General features: G+C 44.3%; 1 pseudogene; it reads left to right on the forward strand.

Annotated features, from left to right (window-relative positions):
- LOC106574363 (ras-associated and pleckstrin homology domains-containing protein 1-like) overlaps positions 1 to 25,306 on the forward strand; it is an 83,448-nt pseudogene that overhangs the window by 38,095 nt on the left and 20,047 nt on the right.

Raw genomic sequence — 25,306 nt, forward strand, 5'->3', positions numbered from 1 at the left:
GTGAAGAGGCGACTCCGGGATTCTGTCCTTGTAGGCAGAGATGCAAAGAAAAATACATATCTCAGACTGGCCAATTAAAAATAAAAGATTTAGATGGGCAAAAGAACACAGACACTGGGCAGAGGAACTCTGCCTAGAAATCCAGCATCCCGGAGTCGCCTCTTCACTGCTGACGTTGAGACTGGTGTTTTGTGGGTACTATTTAATGACGCTGCCAGTTTCATTCTATTCATGTAGATTTGTCCTAATGCCTTCTCCCGTTCTCTCTCTCATTCCCTACCCCCCCACTCTCATCCTCATTCTCTCTCTCGCTCCCTCCCTATTTCTCTCTCCCTCATGCTCTCTCTCCTTCCCTCTCTCTGCCTAACTCTCCTTCCATTCTCTCTCCCTACTTTCCGCTCTATCAATCCTCATCTCCTTGTTTTTCTCCATTCTTTTGGAAAAGGGGATACCTAGTCAATTGCACAGTTGAATGCATTCAACCGAAATGTCTTCCACATTGAACCCTCTGAGTCAGAGTGTTGCAGGGGGCTGCCTTAATCGATGTCTACGGCACCGGGGAGCAGTTGTTGTTGGGGGTTAACTGCTTTGCTCAAGGGCAGAATGCCAGATTTTTCCACCTTGCCGGCTCGGACATTCGAACCAGCGACTTTTCTGCTTACTGGCCCAACGCTTTTAACCGCTCTGCTACCTGCCGCTTCTTATCTCTCTCCTTCCCTCCCCCTCTCAAATATACTTATATAGGGTCAAGTGGTTTGCATGTGAAGCATGAGTTGCTAGCAGATTTCTATTCAGATTACACGGAAGTCAACCAAACACCTAGGTTAAACACTGTTCTACTAGGTTACTTGCTGCATAACATCAGCCTGTATTTATCTCTGTCATTGAGATATATGTAGTGTTTAAAATTCACATTTATACGGCTTGTGGCGGTGTGTGTGGTTATATACAGATGCATTGGCTACAGGTTAGGGTTCTACACCTCCTGACTTGACTGTCTGTGAGCATCCCATGTATGACCTTTGATGTTGCCTGTTGACCCTCCATAGGCCAACATCACATCCTGTCCCTTCTCTATATGAAACACTCTTCGCTCGTGCCCAGCTTGAGCACTCAACAGTACATTGACAGTTTGTGTGTTCTGTTCTCGATTCCCAGCCTCATGGTTAAGAACTGGAAGCCAGCCATTACCTTCTTTAATTTAGAGCAGTGCTTTTCCAGAACAGTCCCCTCAATCTCTCCCCCTTTCTCTTTCTTCTCTTCTCCCTCTATATCCCCCTCCTCGGAGGCACAGGCCAACCCGAACTGGTGGCCTAGTGTGGGGCAGACGTGTGTGTGTGTTTCCTATGTACCCCTCCCACTGTGGCAGAGGCTTAACACCACAACATCCCCAGTGGGGCAACCTCTGAACCCTGAGGTGGCCCCAGCTCTGACCCCGGTGGTGATGGGAGACAGATGAGGGACTGTCATGAGCAGGCTTCTCATAGACACACAGGCCTGGAGAGAGCGTGATGGAGGGAGAAGGAGACACAGGGAGAGAAAGATGGCGAGTGAGAGAAAGATGGCTAGGGAGGGGGAGAGTGGAGGGAGAGGGATGGATGTTTGTTTTGTGATAACTCACATAGAACACACACACCCACACACTGTCTCTTTCAGGTAATGGTGATGCCCCCGGTTGTAAACCAATCATGCCCTTAGTAGCAGGTGTTCTAACAGCTTTAAGTGAATTAGCACCTGGGACGCTGATTTTAAACGGTGCGGCCAGCTCTCATGCGTTGGGCGTGAGATGCATTTGACCCTCTTCACACACCACACCTTTTTATTTGTCATTTATTGAAAAAAGTACTTTTATTTTCTAATTAATCCAATTCAGTGCGTTTAACTGATCAACTGGTGCTTGAAAATAGTTTGGAAATTGGATCATATTCATCTGCAATTCTACATCATGAGCATTCAAGGAGCAGGACACTAATCCGGACACTTATAAGAAATCACGCTATGCCCTCAGATAAACCATCAAACAAGCAAAGCGTCAATACAGGATTAAGATTGAACCCTACTACACCGGCTCTGACGCTCGTCGGATGTGGCAGTGCTTGAAAAATATTACAGACTACAAAGGGAAACCTAGACGCGAGCTGCCCAGGGACGCAAGCAAGATAAGCTAAATGCCTTTTATGCAAGCAACACTGAAGCATGCACGTGAGCACCAGCTGTTCTGGATGACTGTGTGATAACGCTCTCGGTAGCCGATGTGAATAAAACCTTTAAACAGGTCAACATTCACAAAGCCGCGGGGGCCAGACGGATTACCAGGACGTGTACTCAAAGCATGCGCTGACCAAATGGCAAGTGTCTTCACTGACATTTTCAACCTCTCCCTGACCGAGTCTGTATTACCTACTTGTTTCAAGCAGACCACCATAGTCCCTGTGCCCAAGGAAGCGAAGGTAATCTGCCTAAATGATTACCGCCCCGTAGCACTCATGTCGGTAGCCATGAAGTGCTTTGAAAAAGCTGGTCATGGCTCACATCAACAGCATCCTGGATACCCTAGACCCACTCCAATTCGCCTACCGCCCCAACAGATCCACAGATGACACAATCTCAATCGCACTCCACACTGCCTTTTCCCACCAGGACAAAAGGAACAGCTATGTGAGAATGCTGTTCATTGACTACAGCTCAGCGTTCAAAACCATAGTGCCCACGAAGCTCATCACTAAGCTAAGGACCCTGGGACTAAACACCTCCCTCTGCAACTGGATCCTGGACTTCCTGTCGGGGCATCCCCAGGTGGTAAGGGTAGGCAACAACATGTCTGCCACACTGATCCTCAACACAGAGGCCCCTCAGGGGTGTGTACTTAGTCCCCTCCTGTACTCCCTGTTCACCCACAACTGCGTGGCCAAACATGACTCCAACACCATCATTAAGTTTGCTGACGACACAACAGGGATAGGCCTGATTACCAACAATGATGAGACAGCCTATAGGAGGTCAAGACAACAACCTTTCCCTCAATGTGAGCAAGAAAGGAGCTGATTGTGGACTACAGGAAAGGCCGAACAAGCCCCCATTTAACATCGACGGGGCTGTAGTGGAGCTGGTCGAGAGTTTCAAGTTCCTTGGTGTCCACATCGCCCACGAACTATCATGGTCCAAACATACCAAGACAGTTATGAAGAGGGCACAACAAAACCTTTTTCCCCCTCAGGAGACTGAAAAGATTTGGCATGGGTCCCCAGATCCTCAAAAAGTTTTACAGCTGCACCATTGAGAGCATCCTGACCGGTTGCATCACCGCCTGGTATGGCAACTGCTCGGCATCTGACCGTAAGGCGCTACAGAGGGTAGTGCGTACATCCCAGTGCATCACTGGGGCCAAGCTTCCTGCCATCCAGGACCTATATAATGGGCGGTGTCAGAGGAAAGCCCATAAAATTGCCAAGTCTAGGACCAAAAGGCTTCTTAAGAGCTTCTACCCCCAAGTCTTAAGAATGCTGAACAATTAACCTCTCTGGGCTAGGCGGGACGAATTTGTCCCACCTACGCAACAGCCAGTCTAATCCAGTGGCGCGATTTTCAAATACCTTAAAAATCCTATTACTTCAATTTCTCAAACATATGACTATTTTACAGCTATTTAAAGACAAGACTCTCGTTAATCTAACCACACTGTCAGATTTCAAAAAGGCTTTACAACGAAAGCAAAACATTAGATTATGTCAGCAGAGTACCAAGCCAGAAATAATCAGACACCCATTTTTCAAGCTAGCATATAATGTCACAAAAACCCAGAAGACAGCTAAATGCAGCACTAACCTTTGATGATCTTCATCAGATGACAACCCTAGGACATTATGTTATACAATACATGCATGTTTTGTTCAATCAAGTTCATATTTATATCAAAAACCAGCTTTTTACATTAGCATGTGACGTTTAGAACTAGCATACCCCCCGCAAACTTCCGGCGAATTCACTAACAATTTACTAAATTACTCACGATAAACGTTCACAAAAAGCATAACAATTATTTTAAGAATTATAGATACAGAACTCCTCTATGCACTCGATACCCAGCTTTTTGGTGAAAGCACATTTTGCAATATTCTAAGTACATAGCCCAGGCATCACGGGCTAGCTATTTAGACACCCAGCAAGTTTAGCACTCACCAATATCAGATTTACTATTACAAAAGTTTGATTACCTTTTGGTGTCTTCGTCAGAATGCACACCCAGGACTGCTACTTCAATAACAAATGTTGGTTTGGTCCAAAATAATCCATCGTTATATCCGAATAGCGGCGTTTTGTTTGTGCGTTCCAGAAACTATCCGAAATGGTAAATCAGGGTCGTGCGCATGGCGCAATTCGTGACAAAAAAAATCTAAATATTCCATTACCGTACTTCGAAGCATGTCAACCGCTGTTTAAAATCCATTTTTATGCCATTTTTCTCGTAAAAAAGAGATAATATTCCGACCGGGAATGTCCATTTAGCTAAACAGAGGAAAGAAAACAAAGCTTTCGGTCGACGCGGGCACGAGCCTGAGTCTCACAGTACTGTAACCAGCCACTACCCAAACGCGCTACTTTGTTTCAGCCAGAGCCTGCAAAGCCACGATTCAGCATTTTGCCGCCTTCTGAGAGCCTATGGCAGCCGTAGGAAGTGTCACGGGACAGCTAAGATCCTCACTCTTCAATAAACAGAGACAAGAAGAACGACACCTTGTCAGACAGGCCACTTCCTGCATGAAATCTTCTCAGGTTTTTGCCTGCCATATGAGTTCTGTTATACTCACAGACACCATTCAAACAGTTTTAGAAACTTTAGGGTGTTTTCTATCCAAAGCCAATAATTATATGCATATTCTAGTTACTGGGCAGGAGTAGTAACCAGATTAAATCGGGTACGTTTTTTATCCAGCCGTGTCAATACTGCCCCCTACCCCCAACAGGTTAATCAAATGCCACCAGACTTCTACCCCCGCCCCTCCATTTGTTTTGTACACTGCTGCTACTCGCTGTTTATTATCTATGCATAGTCACTTCACCCCTACCTACATGTACAAATTACCTCGACAAACCAGTACCCCCGCACAATGACTCGGTACTGATACCCCCTGTATATAGTCTCGTTATTGTTATTTTGTTACTTTTATTATTTTATACTTTTAGTTTATTTGGTAAATATTTTCTTAACCAACAGTGCAGTTCAAGAAAAGTTAAGGGCTTGTAAGTCAGCATTTCACGGTAAGGTCTACACTTGATGTATTTGGCGCATGTGACAAAGTTTGATTTGTAACCGTGGCAGCTTCACCTGGGAGATCCATAATTTTCCTGCCACTGCACTGTGTACCCCAACAGATTAAAGGTTGTAATTGGTTTAGTAAGGGTCCGGCGCCAAGGCAATTGGATGTACATTTTTATAAAGAAACGCCCCTCTACACACCAGCCACAGCAGACAAGATGAGCATTTTATGAATTCAATTACCAAAAGAGCAGCATGGCAACTTCATTTGCTGTCACTACTGTCCCTGTCACAGAATGCTTCCTTATTACAGCATGTGATAATATTGCCTAGTTAGTTATTTAAATTGTTGTTTTAATCCACCACTTGCATTAGCCACGGTTACAATGCTCATGATGTAGAAAGGCGGACGCATATGACCCAATTTCAAAATGATTTTCAGGCACAGTTGATTTAGATTTAGGCTATGTCTTCAGGATACAGTTGTCTTCAGGATACAGTTTTCAAGTTGGCTGGATGTCCTTTGGTGGGTGGACCGTTCTTAAAACCCAGAATCGTTGCAGTTCTTGACACAAACCTCCTCACCTTCATCTACACTGATTTTGAAGTGGATTTAACAAGGGACGTCAGTAAGGGATCATGGCATTCAATGACCTGGTCAGTCTGTCATGGAAAGTGGTGTTCATAATGTTTTGTACACTCAGTACAAAACATCATAGGTTTAACCTAGATCATAGCTTTCACCCGGATTCAATGGGTAGTTTATTAGGTACACTCATCTAGTACCGGGTCGGACCCCTTTGCCTCCATAACAGCCTGAATTCTTGGTGCAGATTGGACGGCGATACACCTAGTTAAATAAAGGTTAAATAAAATAATAATCGGAACACCTCCTCCACCAGCCTGTACCGTTGACACTAGAGGTCGACCAATTATGATTTTTGAACGCCGATACCGATTATTGGAGGACCAAAAAAGCCGATACCGATTATGTATTTATAATAATGGCAATTACAACAATACTGAATGAACACTTTTATTTTAACTTAATATAATACATCAATCAAATCCATTTTATCCTCAAATAAATAATGAAACATGTTCAATTTGGTTTAAATAATGCAAAAACAACGTGTTGGGGAAGAAAGTAAATGTGCAATATGTGCCATGTCAAAAAGCTAACGTTTAAGTTCCTTGCTCAGAACATATGAAAGCTGGTGGTTCCTTTTAACATGAATCTTCAATATTCCCAGGTAAGGAGTTTTAGGTTGAGGTTATTGTAGGAATTATAAGACTATTTCTCTCTATACCATTTGTTTTTCATATACCTTTGACTATTGGATGTTCTTATAGGCACTTTAGTATTGCCAGTGTAACAGTATAGCTTCCTTCCCTCTCCTCGCCCCTACCTGGGCTCGAACCAGGAACACATCGACAACAGCCACACCTCAAAGCAGCGTTACCCATGCAGAGCAAGGGGAACAACTACTCCAAGTCTCAGAGCGAGTGACATTTGAAACGCTATTTCACATCGGTTACACCAGCCTAATCTCGGGAGTTGATAGGCTTGAAGTCATAAACAGCTCAATGCTTGAAGCACAGCGAAGAGCTGCTGGCAAACGCACGAAAGTGCTGTTTGAATGAATGCTTACGAGCCTGCTGCTGCCTACCACCGCTCAGTCAGACTGCTCTATCAAATATCAAATCATAGACTTAATTATAACATAATAACACACAGAAATACGAGCCATAGGTCATTAATGTGGCCAAATCCGGAAACTATCATTTTTAAAATAAAACGTTTATTCTTTCAGTGAAATACGGAACTGTTCTGTATTTTATCAAACAGGTGGCATCCATAAGTCTAAATATTCCTGTTACATTGCACAACCTTCAATGTTATGTCATAATTAGGTAAAATTCTGGCAAATTAGTTTGCAACGAGCCAGGCGGCCCAAGCTGTTGCATATACCCTGACTCTGCGTACAATGAAAGCAAGAGAAGTGACACAATTTCCCTAGTTTAATATTGCCTGCTAACATGAATTTCTTTGAACTAAATATGCAGGTTTAAAAAAAAAAAAAAATCTGTGTATTGATTTTAAGAAAGGCTATTGATGTTTATGGTTAGGTACATTTGTGCAATGATTGTGCTTTTTTCGCAAATGCGCTTTTGTTAAATCATCCCCCGTTTGTCTTTGTTAGGAAGAAAAGTCTTCACACAGTTTCGTAACGAGCCAGGCGGCCCAAACAGCTGCATATACCCTGACTCTGTTGCACAGAACGCAAGAGAAGTGACACAATTTCCCTAGTTAAAATAAATTCATGTTAGCAGGCAATATTAACTAAATATGCAGGTTTAAAAATATATGCTTGTGTATTGATTTTAAGAAAGGTGCTTTTTTTCACGAATGCGCTTGTTAAATCACCCGTTTGGCGAAGTAGGCTATGATTTAATGATAAATTAACAGGCACCGCATTGATTATATGCAACGCAGGACAAGCTAGATAAACTAGTAATATCATCAACCATGTGTAGTTAACTAGTGATTATGTTAAGATTCATAGTTTTTTATAAGGTAAGTTTAATGCTAGCTAGCACCTTACCTTGGCTCCTTGCTGCACTTGCATAACAGGTAGTCAGCCTGCCACACAGTCTCCTCGTGGAGTGCAATGTAATCGGCCATAATCAGTGTCCAAAAATGCCGATCACCGATTGTTATGAAACCTTGAAATCGGTCATTCCGATTAATCGGTCGACCTCTAGTTGACACCAGGCAGAATGGGTTCATGGACAAATACTGCTTACGCCAAATCCTGACTGCCGTTAGCATGACACACCAGGAACCGGGATTCGTCGACCCAGGCAATGTTTTTCCACTCCTCAATTGTCCAGTGTTGGTGATTGTGTGGCCACTGGAGCCGCATCTCCTTGTTTTTAGCTGATAGCAGTGGAACTAGGTGTGGTCGTCTGCTGCAATTCCCCATCCGTGACAATGATCGAAGCGTTTTGCATTGAACTGCAAAAATCACTGAAGCTGGAGATTCCCATCTCCCTCACTAGCTTTAAGCACCAGCTGTCAGAGCAGCTCACAGATCACTGCACCTGTTCATAGCCCATCTGTATACAGCCCATCTATCTACCTCATCCCCATACTGTATTTATTTATTTTGCTCCTTTTGCACCCCAGTATCTCTACTTGCACATCCATCTTTTGCACATCTACCATTCCAGTGTTTAATTGCTATATTGTAATTACTTCGCCACCATGGCCTATTTATTGCCCTAATTCCCTTATTTTACCTAGTTTGCACTCACTGTATATAGACTTTTGTTTTATTTTTTCTACTGTATTATTGACTGTATGTTTTGTTCATTCCATGTGTAACTCTGTGTTGTATGTGTCGAACTGCTATGCTTTATCTTGGCCAGGTCGCAGTTGCAAATGAGAACTTGTTCTCAACTAGCCTACCTGGTTAAATAAAGGTGAAATAAAAAATGCAAAAATTCCGAGATGCCATTCTGCACACCACTGTTGTACTACGCCGTTATTTGTCTGTTTGCGGCCTGCCTGTTAGCTTGCACGATTCTTGCCATTTCTCCTTTGACCTCATCAACGAGCTGTTTTCGCCCACAGGACTGGCACTGACTGGATATTTTTTTGGTTTGTCGCACCATTCTCGGGAAACCCTAGACACTGTCGTGCGTGAAAAGCCCAGGAGGGCAGCCGTTTCTGAGATACTGGATCCGGAGCGCCTGGCACCGATCATACCGTGCTCATTAGTCGCTTAGGTCACTCGTTTTGCCCATTCTAACGTTCAGTCGAACAGTAACTGAATGCCTCGATGCCTGTCTGCCTGCTTCTTTATAGCAAGCCATGGCCACGTGACTCACTGTCTGTTGGAGCGATCCATTTTTGTTAACGGGGTGGTGTACCTAATACATTGGCCAGGTAGTGTAGGCGAAGTCATGAGAATAAGCCATATTGAAACACCCCTTGCCTCAAATATCCAGTCTTTAGTATTGTGCACAAGCAGCTAGGCAGAAACGATATGCACAAATGCAAAGTATCTTGCCTATGTAGAGTCAGATGGTGGCAACGTTTTGCCAATCATCCTCACACCCACTGAAGATTTATTTTCATGAGATTTTTCTTGAATGTGGGGTAATTTGTAGAAATCAAATGTCACATGCACATATTCAAACCCCAAGTATTTGGGAAGCATAGATCAGGGGCAGCGAACCCTCTTAGAGTGATACCTCCTATACAGTATTTTCTATGGTCCTATTGTAAAGGGATAGTGCACCCAAATGAATTACATATTTACAAGGAAAGACTGAAATCCATCCCATGGTTACACTGCCACCAATTTTTAGTATTAGCATTTTCTAACCAAAAACCAATATAATTTAATGACCCCCAGTTAGCATACTCTAAATGTCATGCCCAAATAATCTCAGTAATTTAAAGCCAATTCGTTGAGAATCCTGACCTGTGATAATAAAAATCCAACCTGGTTATGGGCCTTAGCCATGTAAAACAAAAATATGTAGAATTGCAGGAAATTAGCTTTAAAACGGATTTTTTCCCCCCCCGTGGGGGAACCACTAGACCCCCGTTTAGGAGTGGCGCCAATGACAACAGCTTGGAGTGAGAATTCCTATCTTCAATAGTTGGCAGCACTGTTTAAAGCTTATGGTCAAAAACCCAAAAAGTGTGTGTGTGTGTGTGTGTGTGTGTGTGTCTATAATTTTATAACAGCAGGGGAGTGCTGTCCAAATACAGGTCAGACTGCAGGCAGTGGCTGATCGCTCATCTCTGTAGTTGCTTCCCAAATGGCACCCTATTCCCTATATAGTGTACTACTTTTGACCAGGACCCATAGGGTGCCATTTCGGACGCAGCAGTCTATATGATAGCACCACCAGGGTATTTGCAAACAGAAAGGAGGCTCGTTTCATTCTGTTCTTTTCCTCTTCCTGTCCTCCTCGGTTAGCCATGATGTCATGCTGTAAAGAAGCCCTGTCCCTGGCGCTGTAACAATGGCGATGCTGGTTTTTGATTGACTGCTGGGCTTGGGTGTTGTTATGGAACAGCCTGTGGGGGGAAATTAGGCCATTTCCTGTTCTGACATCCCCCCCACTTGCCGCGCGCACAGCTACTACATACACACGGGTGTGTGCCCTGTTCACTGTACATTGTGTATCTCACATATATGGTGGCCAAGCCAACTAAATGGTTGACTGTGATGGCCATGGAGTCTTAGGGGGGCAATGGTTGGGCAGCTGTAGAGACACAGTGTGGAAAGACTGTGTGCGTGCAACTGTCCATGCCTGTACATTAGCACAGTCACACACACACCCACAACAGTGGTTCTGTGTAAGCTAGCGATCTTGAATGTGTCCGCTCATGATCCGAAACAGACTCCTTTCCAGCTGCTGTGCGTATTTTGCACGCATTAACTTTTGTGTGTTGTGAGTGAGGGTATACGTGTCTGTCTGTGTGTTTATGGCCTGTGCCAGTGCCCACCAGGCCCACTCACACACTCAGCCAAACTAGGCCCAAGTCACAGGCTGGTTAACCACAGAATGCTAACTGTAATGCTGAATGCTAACTGTAATGCTGAATGCTAACTGTAATGCTGAATGCTAACTGTAACTCAGCACAGCAGCCCTTTTCTACCTCCCTGTTCTCTCTTCTTTCCCTCACTCTGATCCCTCTCACTCTCACTCTCTTCTGCTTCTTCCTCTCGCTCTTTCTTTGAGCTGTTAACACAGAAGAAAATAAGGATTTGGAGGTAGATATGCCGCAAAGTAGGTAAGCTGTCTTTTCTCTCTGCTCTCTCTTTTCTCTGCTCTCTCTCTCAGGGGAACAAGAGGAGAGGGGATTTTCAAAGCAAGCCCTTCCTGCCTTTCCTCTCCACTGCTCCCTCTACACTTAAACACATTGCTCCTCTCTTCGAGACATTGCTATTACATTATACTACCTCCAACATACACTCCACACTTTCGGGTGAATTGTTAGGACATTGGGGTCCTGATAAGGTAGGAAAACAAGTACACACACACACACACACACACACACACACAGTATCAAAAGCAGGGGTCAATTTGGGGTTAGCCCCCCTATGTACCTCTGGAGGGTCCTGTTGTCTGGTACAGTACAGTCGCCCATCAAGGGGCTCACAGCACGGTTAAGGGGAAGCACTATACCCCCTGGAAAACCAATGAGATTACCTTAGGCTTGAGCTTCTAACAGTCTGTTCCATCTGATTGGACTGCTATCAGACCTGGCTTCAAATACTTGATTGAGCTCTCCTGTCGCAATGGAACCCATAGAATATACCCCAAACTGCAAACCTGCCCGCCTGGCACCCTTGGCAGGCTTGAGCAAACGCTCAAAGTATTTGAAAGGTTTCAAATAGTATTTGAACCCAGGTCTGGCTGTTGTAGGGGTTAATGTACTGTAGGAACACAGGGAAATATTGTGGGGATAACGCTGTGCCTTTGTGTCTTTAGGCTACTTTGTCACACCCTGCTGCCATGCCCGTGATCCCATGTCGCCGTGCGTGTGCTTCTTTCTGTCTCACTTCTTACTAGTTTGTGTGTGAAAAGAGAGGACGGGGGAGCGAAATAATCTGTGGTTACAGTTTAGTGGTAGAGGGTGTGCTTGTGTGCAGTTGAAGTCGGAAGTTTACATACACTTAGGTCGGAGGCATTAAAACTCGTTTTTCAACCACTAAACAAATGTCTTGTTAACAAACCTATAGTTTTTGCAAGTCGGTTAGGACATCTACTTTGTGCAGGACACATCATTTTTCCAACAACTGTTTACAGACAGATTATTTCACTTATGATTCACTGTATCACAATTCTAGTGGGTCAGAAGTTTACATACACTAAGTTGACTGTGCCTTTAAACAGCTTGGAAAATTCCAGAAAATTGTCATGGCTTTAGAAGCTTCTGATAGGCTAATTGACATCAATTGGAGGTGCACCTGTGGATGTATTTCAAGGCCTACCTTCAAACTCAGTGCCTCTTTGCTTGACATCATGGGAAAATCAAAAGAAATCAGCCAAGCCCTTAGGAAAAAAAACTGTAGACCTCCACAAGTCTGGTTCATCCTTGGGAGCAATTTCCAAACACGTGAAGGTACCACGTTCATCTGTACAAACAATAGTACACAAGTATAAACAGCATGGGACCACGCAGCCATCATACCGCTCAGGAAGGAGATGCGTACTGTCTCTTAGAGATGAACGTACTTTGCTGCGAAAAGTGCAAATCAATCCCAGAACAACAGCAAAGTACCTTGTGAAGATGCTGGAGGAAACGGGTACAAAAGTATCTATATCCACAGTAAAACGAGTTCTATATCGACATAACCTGAAAGGCCACTCAGCAAGGAAGAAGCCACTGCTCCAAAACCGCCATAAAAAAGCCAGACTACGGTTTGCAACTGCACATGGGGACAAAGATCGTACTTTTTGGAGAAATGTCCTCTGGTCTGATGAAACAAATATAGAACTCACCAAAATTCACCCAACTCATTATGGGAAGCTTGTGGAAGGCTACCCAAAACGTTTGACCCAAGTGAAACAATTTTAAAGGCAAAGCTACCAAATACTAATTGAGTGTATGTAAATTTCTGACCCACTTGGAATGTGATGAAAGAAATAAAAGCTGAAATAAATCACTCTCTACTATTATTCTGACATTTCACAATCTTAAAATAAAGTGGTGATCCTAACTGACCTAAGACAGGGATTTTTTTACCAGGGTTAAATGTCAGGAATTGTGAAAAACTGAGTTTAAATATATTTGGCTAAGGTGTATGTAAACTTCTGACTTCAACTGTATGTGACCATGTGTGAGGGAGTGTTTTCTTGTGTCCCACAGTGTATGGCTGTGCCTCCCCATGTCCTCATGGAGCCTATCAGTAGATAAAGACATAGCGTTCCTCTGACTGGATCCCATGCTGTGTTTTCACTCCTAAGGTTGTGTGACACTAATACTCCACCAAACTGTCTCCCTCTCCAACCAGGAAGTGACGCAATAGGAACAGGAGGTGAATTCCATCACACAGTGGCCGCGATGAATCCACTGCGTCACTCCCTGGGGTCAGCTATTACTGTGTGATGGGGTCAGCTATTACACCAATATGCTTCTGTCTGCCCGAGGTTGGAGTGGATCAGAAAGGAGTGTGGTCAGAGATTGGTTTAGTCACATGGATGTGGGTGGGGGTTAGGGGAAGGGGCTTCGGTGACGCATGTGTGCGCGCGTGCACACACACACACTCACCCCTAGGGGCTTTAAAGGCTTGTAGTATCACTGGCTCAAGTTCTACCGGTGTGGCATTTAGTCATGACACTGCACATGATTTACACACTGAGAATCATTATCCCAGCAGTGTAAAAGGTGGGAAATAAATAAATAAATCACCTATTTTCTAATCTGGCCACAAGAGGGCGCTCTGTCATTGTCATTAGATGGCACAATAAGGCTCTGTGATACAGAATACCATGGTAACGTCCCAAGTGGCACCCCATTCCCTTTTATAGTGCATTACAGAGCCCTAGTGCACAATAAAGGGAATAGGGTGCAATTTGGGACACCGTTCATGGCTGGCTGTGGCTGACAGTCGACTTCGACTCTTATCACCAATGTCTGACCATAGGTATGATGGGTTTATTGAAGCCATAACGTTCTTTATAAATCGATGTGGCGCCTATGTGGAATGTGTCATGCAGTCATTTCAGTGCTCACTACTGTACAAAACAGCCAAAGCAGTATGGGCAGCCACTCGTGGGGAATAGGCCTTGGCTCAACTCAGTAAGCCTTTCAACGGCATCCAACATGTGCTATACTGTATCTCTGGCAGACAACAGGGAATCGCGTCCTGCCGTTGCGCAGCCGTATCTCTCCACGTTATAGAGCTCTTTTTGGCGGTTGCCATGGTAACATGTAAGACGGTTGAGCTGGTGAAGGTGTGGATTCATCGCGGCCACTGTGTGATGGAATTCTCTCTTAGTAACTGTGTCTGCGTATGCTTGAATGCACACGAATTGAAATGTTTTAATCCTTTTAGATTATAATGTGATTTCTGTATTCAAATGAGGAACTCTGTGTGTCTGCCTCCAGATGGCGGATATGTCTGACGATGAGCTGGACCACGGGGCAGAGGAGGAAGACAGTGATAAGGAAGACCAGGACCTGGACAAAATGTTTGGAGCCTGGTTGGGAGAGCTGGACAAACTCACACAGGTATTGCAGTAAGGGGCGGATGGGCGTATCCTGGTAGCCATGTCATGGATACCATTTCTTGGCAACGGTATCCTAGCAAACCATATCCAAGTAACCATATTCTAGTAACAATGTCATAGTAATAGTATCCATGCAACCATGTCCTAGTAACTGTAACCTAGTAACCGTACCCTTGCAATCGTATCCTGGTAACCGTATCTCGCCAACCATATTATCCTAGTTTCCCACCCTTTCGCTGAGTCATGTTAGCTTTCTTCCACTTCCTTCAAGCCTATTAAAAGTCTGATATTGTTATGCATTAAAGACATGCTCTGTACGTTGTTTCATGTGTAGTAGAGGTCGACCGATTTATGATTTTAAAGCCGATACCGATTATTGAAGGACCAAAGAAAGCCGGTACCGATTTTAATAGGCCGATTTAATTTTTATATATATGACAATTACAACAATACTGAATGAACGCTTTTTTTATTTTAACCTAATATAATACAGAAATAAAATGAATTTAGTCTCAAAAATAATGAAACATGATCAATTTGGTTTAAGTAATGCAAAAACACAGTGTTAGAGAAGAAAGTAAAAGTGCAATATGTGCCATGTAAAAAAGCTAACGTTTAAGGTCCTTGCTCAGAACATGAGAACATATGAAAGCTGGTGGTTCCTTTTAACATGAGTCTTCAATATTCCCAGGTAAGAAGTTTTAGGTTGTAGTTATTATAGGACTATTTCTCTCTATACCATTTGTATTTCATATACCTTTGACTACTGGATGTTGTAATAGGCACTTTAGTATTGCCTGCCTAATCTCAGGAGTTGATAGGCTTGAAGTCATAAACAGCGCTGTGATCAAGCATTGCTAAGAGCTGCTGCCTACCACTGCTCAGTCAGACTGCTCTATGAAATATCAACTCATAGACTTAATTATAATATAATTATCACAGAAATACGAGCTTTTGGTCATTAAAATGGTAAAATCCAGAAACTATCATTTCGAAAACAAAACGTTTATTCTTTCAGTGAAATATGGAACCATTCCGTATTTTATCAAACTTGTGGCAACCCTAAGTCTAAATATTGCTGTTACATTGCACAACCTGTGTCATAATTATGTAAAATTCTACCAAGTTAGTTCGCAACGAGCCAGGCGGCCCAAACTGTTGCATATACCCTGACTGCGTGCAATGAACGCAAGAGAAGTGACACAATTTACCTAGTTAATATTGCCTGCTAACATTAATTTATTTTAATTAAGTATCTAGGTTTAAATAAAATATACTTCTGTGTATTCATTTAAGAAAGGTAAAAGATGTTTATGGTTAGGTACGTTCGTGCAATGGTTGTGCTTTTTTCGCGAATGCTCCTTTGTTAAATCATCCCCCGTTTGGCGTGATGATAAATTAACAGGCACCGCATTGATTATTTGCAGCGCAGGACAAGCTAGTTAAACTAGTAATATCATCAACCATGTGTAGTTAACTAGTGATTATGTTAAGATTGATTGTTTTTTATAAGATAAGTTTAATGCTAGCTAGCAACTTTCCTTGGCTCCTTGCTGCACTCGCGTAACATGTGGTCAGCCTGCCACGCAGTTTCCTCGTGGAATGCAATGTAATCGGCCATAATCGTCCAAAAATGCAGATTACCGATTGTTATGAAACCTTGAAATCGGCCCTAATTAATTGGTCGACCTCTAATGTGTAGTTCATACATGCATAATCTATGAGAAGAATTACTGTCTTACCTCAATTATCCATGGAATCCCTAGTTTGAAAACTGTGTGGTGCCATTTTCCCTACATTTACCCCCATGTGGGCCAGTCCCCTAGCAATTTTAGTTTCAGCCAATGAGCTTCAGCCCCTCGCCATTTGAATGACAGCTACAAGACGCACACACAGTAGAGCGAGTGGGCAATGATTTGTGAGGTAGTACTCTATTCGGGGACCATTCAGAACTAGTGGCTAAAAAGTATCAGAGACTATCTTTAACATGGTGGTGATTTTGATAGTGTGATTTGTCCTCAACAGAGTCTGGATGATGGGAAGCCACAGAAGCCGGTCCAGAAGGCCCCTCTCAGACAGGAAACCAACATGGCTAACTTTTCGTACCGCTTCTCCATGTACAACATCAACGGTAAGACACACACTCAGACCTATATGCCCTACCTACTTCCTGCAGAGCATGGTGTCTGTGACATGCCTGTGTGACCCATACCGCCATTGCTTTACTGCTGTGCAAAAGTACCTTTTCAACCGTCACACTTGAAATCTATATTTTAGCTTCTGTTTTGTGTGTGTGTGTGTGTGTGTGTGTGTACAAAATAACGTGGATTCACACTCCCTTTTCCCCCTCCTTACAGAGGCTCTGAACCAGACGACAGAGACCGTAGACCTGGATGCCCTGATGGCTGACCTGTGTTCCATAGAACAGGAGCTCAGCACCATCGGCAAGCCCAACACCGGCACCGCCCGCCAGGCTAAATGTCAACAGCGATGCCCGGGGGGTCGCAGCGCCAGTGTCAAGCAAACTGGTAGCGGTGGGGGGGGTAGCAGCGGGGGCAGCACCAGCAGTAGTACCCGGGCGTCACCAGCCTCCACCGTCCGAGGGGGCAGCTCCAACTCCCACGGGCGCCCGTCTGCATCTAACTTCTCGCTGGACGACATCACGGCCCAGTTGGAGCAGGCGTCACTCAGCATGGACGAGGCGGCGCACCAGACTTCTTCCTCCTACTCCTCGACCACCCTCCGGCGCCCCTCGGCAGGTTCCTCGTCCTCGCAGCACCGGAGGACGGGCTCGGTGGGCACGGTTAGTGAACACGAGGCAGGGGGCCACTCCTCAAGGTCCAGCGTTAATTCTGCATCCGCGTCCAGCATGGACTCTCTGGATATCGACAAGGTGCTGTCTAGGACAGTAGGAGGGCCCGAGCAGGAAGGGGGTTCACAAGGCCCCCAGCCGCCACAGGGCCCGGCCAGTACTGAGGTAAGGCACACACACTCATACACACACTCCAATCTTCACAATCCTGTTTTCCCAATTGTTTCCTAAAAACTAAGATGTACCATGAATAGCAATATCTCTTAGTGAAACATTATTACCACTGATAGTTTGTTCATTTCTATCCTCTGTCATCTGTATGAGAGTCAGCCTGCAAACTAGGCCCAGTTATCTCAGCTTATCAAAAGCCCTTTTTCATGTACAGGCTTTTAGTTTGGGCAGGGTAATGATTGCCGCTAATGGGGCATTGTGGGACTTCCTTTATTCAGACTAAGTGGGTGGGCTGGCTATCTGAGTTATGACAGTGAAAGGCTGTTTGGTTAGGGGGGAAATAAACTGCTGCTGTGGTTTGTTTGTTCAAACATGATGAATGATGATGAATGGTATGATGATGAATGGTATGATGATGAATGTGTGTGCGTGTGTACGCACATCCTCTCGAAACCACCCTCTCTAGTTCCCTGCATGGTACACTCCCACTGCATGATGTTTTAAGTCCCAACTGCATGTCAAGTGTGCACCGTACAACTCATTCTATTACATTTGTTTGCTATCTGTGTAACACACAATGTTGTGTGTGTGTGTGTATACTACGCATTGGAAAGTGTGGTATTTGCAGTACAGTGAGTGAATGCATTGTAATCACTGAAGTCTGCATGTGTGATATGGATTACAATGTATCTACTGTACCCGTTTTGCTGTAAACTCAACCTGCTTGACTTAAGTACGGGAACTTAGTTTAGGTTAACGAGATGGAAAGGAGGAAATATATTTGCCACTTAGCAGAGGCTTTTATCCAAAGCGACTAACAGTACAGTGCATGCATACATACAGTATGTAGTACGGTATCACTAATTGAACCCACAGCCTGGCATTGCTAGCGCCACACATGACCACATATAGAATCAGTATGTGATGGAGAGATTGAAGAGGTGGAAGGTAAGGTGTTGAAAGGAAAATGTGAACATTTTAAATAGAGAAAGAGAACTTAACGCCTCCTTGAGTAAAGTGCACCTTCCCCGTCCTCTTGCATGATTACTGTGTGTGTGTTTGCATCCTCTCTGCACCCATAATGCACCTCCCCGTTTCCCAGCATGCCTCACTACTGCGACGGGCCAATGTTAAGCCGGCCAGACGGCAGCTTGACTTCACCTCACGGGAGGGTGAAGTGGATCTGGACACTGTAAGTGTGTGTGTGTGTGTGTGTGTGTGTGTGCGCATGTGCGTCGGTATGTGTGCATGTGTTGGAGACTAAGCAAGACCTGTATGTAGTTACAGTAGGTGTGTGATTGTGTACAGGTGAGTATTAGTAATCACCTTCAGTAATCACAGCAGTATCATCTTTAGAAAATGTGCTTTTGATAAATTGTCTCTCTTCCCCATCCACAGCGATCTAATATGACTACCACCACAATCAATGCTCCATCTTTCGGACCCCTCTTGCTTCCACACTTTAACCCCCCCCCCACCCTTCAAAAGCATTTTTAATGAGCCATTGAGAATCATTGCCCTGACTGTCTTATCTGTTTCTCTCCTCACCTCTGCGCCACCAAGCACTCTTATCTGGACAGAGAAACGTCCCTCATTCTGAAAAGCATTGCAGGAAAGCCTTCTCACCTGCTGACCAAGGTGACACCTCATTCGCTTGCTTATGCTTGCTTGTGATTGAACTACACTTCTTTACCATCTCCCTAAGCTCCTCCCACAGTGCCAACACCCACTCACAATGCTCGATTGACCTGATTTGGCTCGTTTTACTTCTATCCCATCCTTCCGTTGCTTTTTTTTTCTCGCCTTTCTCCTGTATGCAGCCCCTGCATATATACCTCCTTTGTCCATTTTTTTCTCGTGTTTCTCCCTTTGCTGATGTGTCCATTTGATTCCCTGCACTCCTTTCCTCTAGTAGGGGGAAAGAAATGGAGGGTAGGTAACTGGCACTGCGGCTCAGTACAGTTTTGCACTCTATCTAACTTCACTGTCATGACAGTCTTGCAGACAGACCTGGGTCATATACACTTATGTAAAATACTTTCAAATGTTCTTGACTTGATTTGCCTGGGACAATAGAACCAACATAATCCCAAAAGTGCAAATTCCAAGCTAAATCAAGCACACCTACTGACCATACTTTTTCCTGAATAGAATTTGAAAGTACTTGACGTGCGTTTGACCCGAATCTGGAGTGTTGTTTATAATAACCCCATACATATGGGCTGCGTTCAGTTGCACTAGGTCTGGAGCATGACTGCATGCCTGTTGTGCGTCGACTCTGGTTGATATGTGCCTGAGCTTAGAGAAATGGAGCTGGATGTGTGTGTAACGCTCCCTTTTGTATTATGAAGTCTTTGATGTGTGAGCCACTAATGCTATGGTATAAACCAGTGTTCCTCAACCTGCGGTCCACGGGCCGGGTCTGATCCTTGGGATGTCGCTTACCAGTCTGACACTGATTCTGTCAACTTTCCAGTGCTCGGTTTAATGGAAGTGGTCAACCAGGGAAGAATGGTCATTTTACGTAAACAGTAGCTTGCAGCCCCCTGGTCCAAAAAAGGTTGAGAAACACTGGTATCAAGGTTGGTGTCGATTCCATTTCAATTAGATCAATACAGGAAGTTAACAGAAATTCCAATTCGATGTTCTTTATTGTTTCTTACTGAATTTAGATAATGTTCATGGAATTGACCCCAACCCTGTCTGGTATGGTAAGCATGATTCTGAAACTAACAGGAGCCAAGACTTATACATGTTTTCCTCCTCGTGGTTGTTAAAAGGCTACTTAGCTGAAAACGTCAATGGATTTGACCTGACCCTCCTCTCCAAAGCTAAAGAGAAATAACAAGCCCAGTCATTTATAGATTACTGACTGGTCTGGTGCAGTGAAACGACACTGAGGGAAATTTCCATGAAGAAAATAAGGAGCAGTGTAGTATGTTGTTTAAGATATTTGTCTCAGAAATGGCTGGCCTGTTTCATTTGAATCGCCTAATCCTCTTTCGGGTTAGAAAAGAGGGTTGCTCTCTCCCCCTCTCGGTGCTCCACTATTCCTTCACTCTCTTTTTCTCTCTCTATCATGTGTGTTTATTTATCCATCATCTTTAATCTAGAACCCCTTCTCCCCTCCCTCCCACAGCTTTGCAGAGTAAAGTACATTCTTGGCATTTGTTTGATGGTTGTGTGTCAGATGTTGTCTTTGGTGGATTGTAAAGTTGGCCACTTTCGATCATGATTTATTTTGCCTTCAAAAACCAAATCCGCTGAGCCAAGTGATCGTCCTGGGATACACAGGGAGCAGTAGCGATAGAGAACTGTGTTCCAGGGTGAAGTATGGAGATGTACCGTATTTCTGTCAATGTTGTAAATTACAACATTTTGACAAATCTATCTCTTGTGACGCTTCAACATTGTTTTAGAGGCACAGACCCAAGAGCGTTTGTTTTCAGCATTCCATGATTAGCGCAAACGCTAGCCAAGGCCATCTGACATATTAATACATCTGTTAATAAACAATTATCTCTACACAAAAGACCCAAAACAAATTCGTCAAGCACTTTTTAATTTATGCCGAAGGCCTAAACTATCATAATGTACGGGAACGTAATTATGCAGTCATTCTCAGGGGACGCTTCCTGTATTGCTGCTCATTCGAATATTATGGATGCCAACACTGGAGGATTGTGGGTAGGAGGATGCACACATCTGTATGTCTTCTGACATAGTATCTCAAATTATTAAACACGCATACAAACGCAAAATTTCATGGCTAGGACTTGGGGCCATATGATTTAATTGACTAATTATGGAGTTATCATAGTCCCATGTTGCACAAGGCTATTTATGAGCTGTTTTTAACCGTCTGTCCATGTCTGTATTCAGAACGCCATGCAAATGGGTTTAGAGGGAGAAGTGAGAGAGAGAGTGCCTGAGGTGTTTGTGGCAAGGGGAGGGTTTGTATGTCAGTGTTACACTGCACTTTTACACAGAGACGGCGAGAGCGAGAAATAGAGCGAGAAAGAGCGAGGGAAAGAAAGGGAGAATAGATTGCAGTTTCACCACACTATCCCTTCTCCCCTGCTTCATGAGTCAGAATAGAACAACGAAGTACAGAGGGATGATGAGGGAGAGGGCGAGAGGGAGGGGAACAAGAGAGAGGGAAAGAGGGTAAAACTTCAAAGGGAAAGAGCGAGATCGGCTTTTTACAGGCGCAGCAGAAAATCGTGTTTTGAATTCAGCCTCCATGGAATCCTACGGAAATGCAGTAGGAAAGTGCCTACAGTAGAGAAGGAGGGATATCAGTGTGACTGGGATTGACTTCATATTGACTCCATATTGTAATCCTCCATTGGTCCTTTGAACCTTTACACACACGCACACATACAAACACATTCCACACTAAAAGCCTGTCGCTGCGTGTTGGCCAAACAGTGTGTTTCTTGCATTACACCGCCACTCATGCAGAAAGGTAGTCTGGGTCAAGGGGGGGGTGCCCAGATAAGAGGCTTGGATCTTAATACCCCAAACCCTCCCCTCCTCCAAATATTCACTGCCCCACTCCTCTAATACCACTCCCTGTTTACTGTTGTCGGGGTGGGGGGGTCAGCTACCCCTGCACTGATTGGATAAGGGGGAAGAGGGTCTGGCGAACGGGTCCCCTTGGTTGGTGAGAGGAGAGCGGGTACACATTCTGATTGGGTGACGGGACAGAGGGGTCCTCTCTGTCGCCAGCCGGTGAAGGGGTTCTCCTGTTTGTATGGGGATTATGGCTTGGCGATTGGGCACGCTCCCAGGACTCCGCAGCTGTTCCACAGAGAGAGGGGGGAGAGAGGGGGGGAAACAAGAAAATATGGAAGGATGGAGGGGGGAGGGGCGTCTCGCCTCCCAGTCTCTGAGTTAGGGGTTAGTGGTGCTCATCTTGTGCGTAGAGTACGTGTGTGTATGCCGGATTGTGTGTGTGTCAAGGAGCCTGTACTCTCACACTATACTCCGGTCTTGCTTTCCTGGCTGTAGTCTGTGAGTGGAAGCAGGTTGAAGTCGCTTTGCATTGGTCTCAGTTACTCCTGAAGGACTTAAACAAATATCTCACCTTCGCTCTTGCTCTCTACAACAGTATCTATTTCCTTTTCTTAAATACATTGCTTTACGCTATTCATCTGAACTCGATAGGGCCTTGGAAGGACAAGATCGGGATTTTGGAATGGTGACATTCCAACATCGGGAAAAACAATTTGTTTTTGTAGTATCTAGGCTTTCTCTATATACTATGTAAGTGTCTTTGGTTTTTTATTTTGTTGTGGAGGAAACGGATACTTTTAGGACCGAACTTCATATCATCTGCAGATTCTTGCCGTTTGGGGAATCCTCCACTATTGTCTCCCATCCTCCGTGTAGCGAGAGCAAAGGGAAATCCACACCTTGGCTGCTGCTCTAGTAGAGAGGAAGAGCGAGAGGACGATAATGGGGAGAAAGGGATGAAAGAGTGGCCATCTTTGAGCGCTTTTTTTTCTCCATTTTTACCGATGGAGCACTGGTGATTTAGGGCAATCTACCGTTGGGTTGGAGTCGGAAGTGTTGGGCTGATCTGTGTGTGAGGACACGCGTTCTGTGTTGTGGTGGCTACCAGAGATGGAGGTGATGGCGTCTTGCTGGAGGGGCCAGGTAAACGATTCCAGAGCCATTTCTGGAATGCACAGCATGTACACGCTTATGCATCTCTGGCTGACTGAGTGGTAGAAAGTGATATGTTGATCTCACTCTGGCAAATGGAGTTCAGAGAGCATCAACTGAACTGTCTGCCCTACGATGAGGAGAGGTATGGAAAGAGTAGGAGAAGGTGATAGAGGATGAGGTTGGCTCAGTATTAAAGGCTCCTGTTGGTTTTTTCTGCATGTATGTGTTTGACCATTGCGTGTGTGTGTGTGTGTGTGTGTGTGTGTGTGTGTGTGTTAACTGTTGCTGTGTGTCTGTAGGAGGAGCAGGGGGCCAAAGTGAAGGCCGAGAAGATCCGAGTGGCCCTGGAGAAAATCAAGGAGGCGCAAGTCAAAAAGGTAAGGTTCTGACTAGGGTTGCAAAATTCCTGGAACTTTCAATAAATTCCCTGGTTTTCCCTAAATACCGGTTGGAGGATTTCTGGAATCAGGAGGGAATAAGCAGGAAATCCGAAGACCTCCAACCAGGATTTCTGGAAAACCAGGGAATTTATTGAAAGCTACCAGAATTTTGCAACCCTAGTTCTGACCTAACCCACAGTATACACTGTGTTTTTCTACACTTGTTTTTCCACAGTATGTGCTGTACATTCCCATTGTGATACATAGTTCCAGAAGATCCTCTCCTCCATTTGAGTTTATTTCATTTTTACAGGGACAGTGCACATTAATCAACGTTTCAGTAAAAGTGCCGGTTTTAGCCAGCCGGCTAATTTTCAACCGCAACCCCTGGGCAGGTTATTAAAAATAATTACAATATAGACAATCATTGAGCAGTGAGCACACGCAGAGTAACATAGGACAAGCAAGACATAGCATACAAACAGAGCAACATAGGACAAGCAAGACATAGCATACAAACAGAGCAACATAGAACAAGCAAGACATAGCATGCAGACAGAGCAACATAGAACAAAAAGCAACAAGACCAAATCCATAAAAACAACAGTGTTTCCACACCTCACAAGCTACAGACAACAGACAACATGGAAAGCGGCAATACACAGCTAGGATTATGTTCACAAATCTGATTGACCTTCAGCCATGTCTTCATGCATTTTGTGAAAGTGTGATATGTGGTGCAGTTATGTGTGTCTGATGGCAGTCTATTCCAGACATGGGAAGCTCTCACAGAGAAAGCAGATTTACTAAAGGTGCTTTTCCTTAAGGGAACTATACAGTCACCTCTCATGGCAGACCTTGTGGATCTGCTGCCATATGTTTGGGTTTTCTGTTTTACAAAAATACTGAGTGGAGGGGGAGCTAGGCCATTTAGGATCTTGAATACAAGACATGCGTCGGTGTATTGCACAAGATTTTCCCAACTCAGGAGCTCATGCTTTCTGAGGATGTAACAGTAATGATGGCTATTGGGCTTCCTATCAAGCACTTTGAGAGCCTGTTTGTAGACAGACTGAATAGGTTTTAATGTTGTACAGCAAGCTTGGGCCCAACTAGTCAAGCAGTATGTTAAGTGGGGGAGTATCATAGATTTGAAGTACAGTTTTGCTACCTCTGTAGTCAAACAATTTTGTATAAATCGGAAATTAGCTACGTTGAATTTGGTTATTTGAATTACCTTTTTCACCTGCTTTTTAGAAGAGAGGTTGGAATCAAGTATGATGCCAAGGTACTTAAAATCAGATACCACCTGGAGCTTCTCCCCTGACACACAGACATCTGGCTCAGTAGCATCTGTTGCCCTCTTTGTGAAGAACATGCAAACAGTTTTTTTTTCACATTGAGATGCAAACACAAGTCACTGAGACACTTTGTAACCTGGACCATTACAGTAGTGAGTTCTTGTGTAGCTTGTTGTTTGCTCTTTGCATGCACATATATCACTGTATCATCTGCATACATTTGAACTTCAGACCCAGTACAGACAGAGGGCAGATCATTAATGTACAGGCTGAACAGGAGGGGCCCCAGTATTGACCCTTGGGGCACGCCCACATCATAACTAAGAGTGGGCGACAGCTCATTGCTCACTCTGACACACTGAGTTCTGCCTTCAAGGTATGATTTCATCCATCTCAAGGCATCGGGGGAAAAGTTGAACTTGGACAATTTTGTGATGAGAATCTCATG

The sequence above is a fragment of the Salmo salar genome, chromosome ssa16 (genome assembly GCF_905237065.1).
Source record: "Salmo salar chromosome ssa16, Ssal_v3.1, whole genome shotgun sequence".
In the NCBI taxonomy this organism is placed as follows: domain Eukaryota; kingdom Metazoa; phylum Chordata; class Actinopteri; order Salmoniformes; family Salmonidae; genus Salmo; species Salmo salar.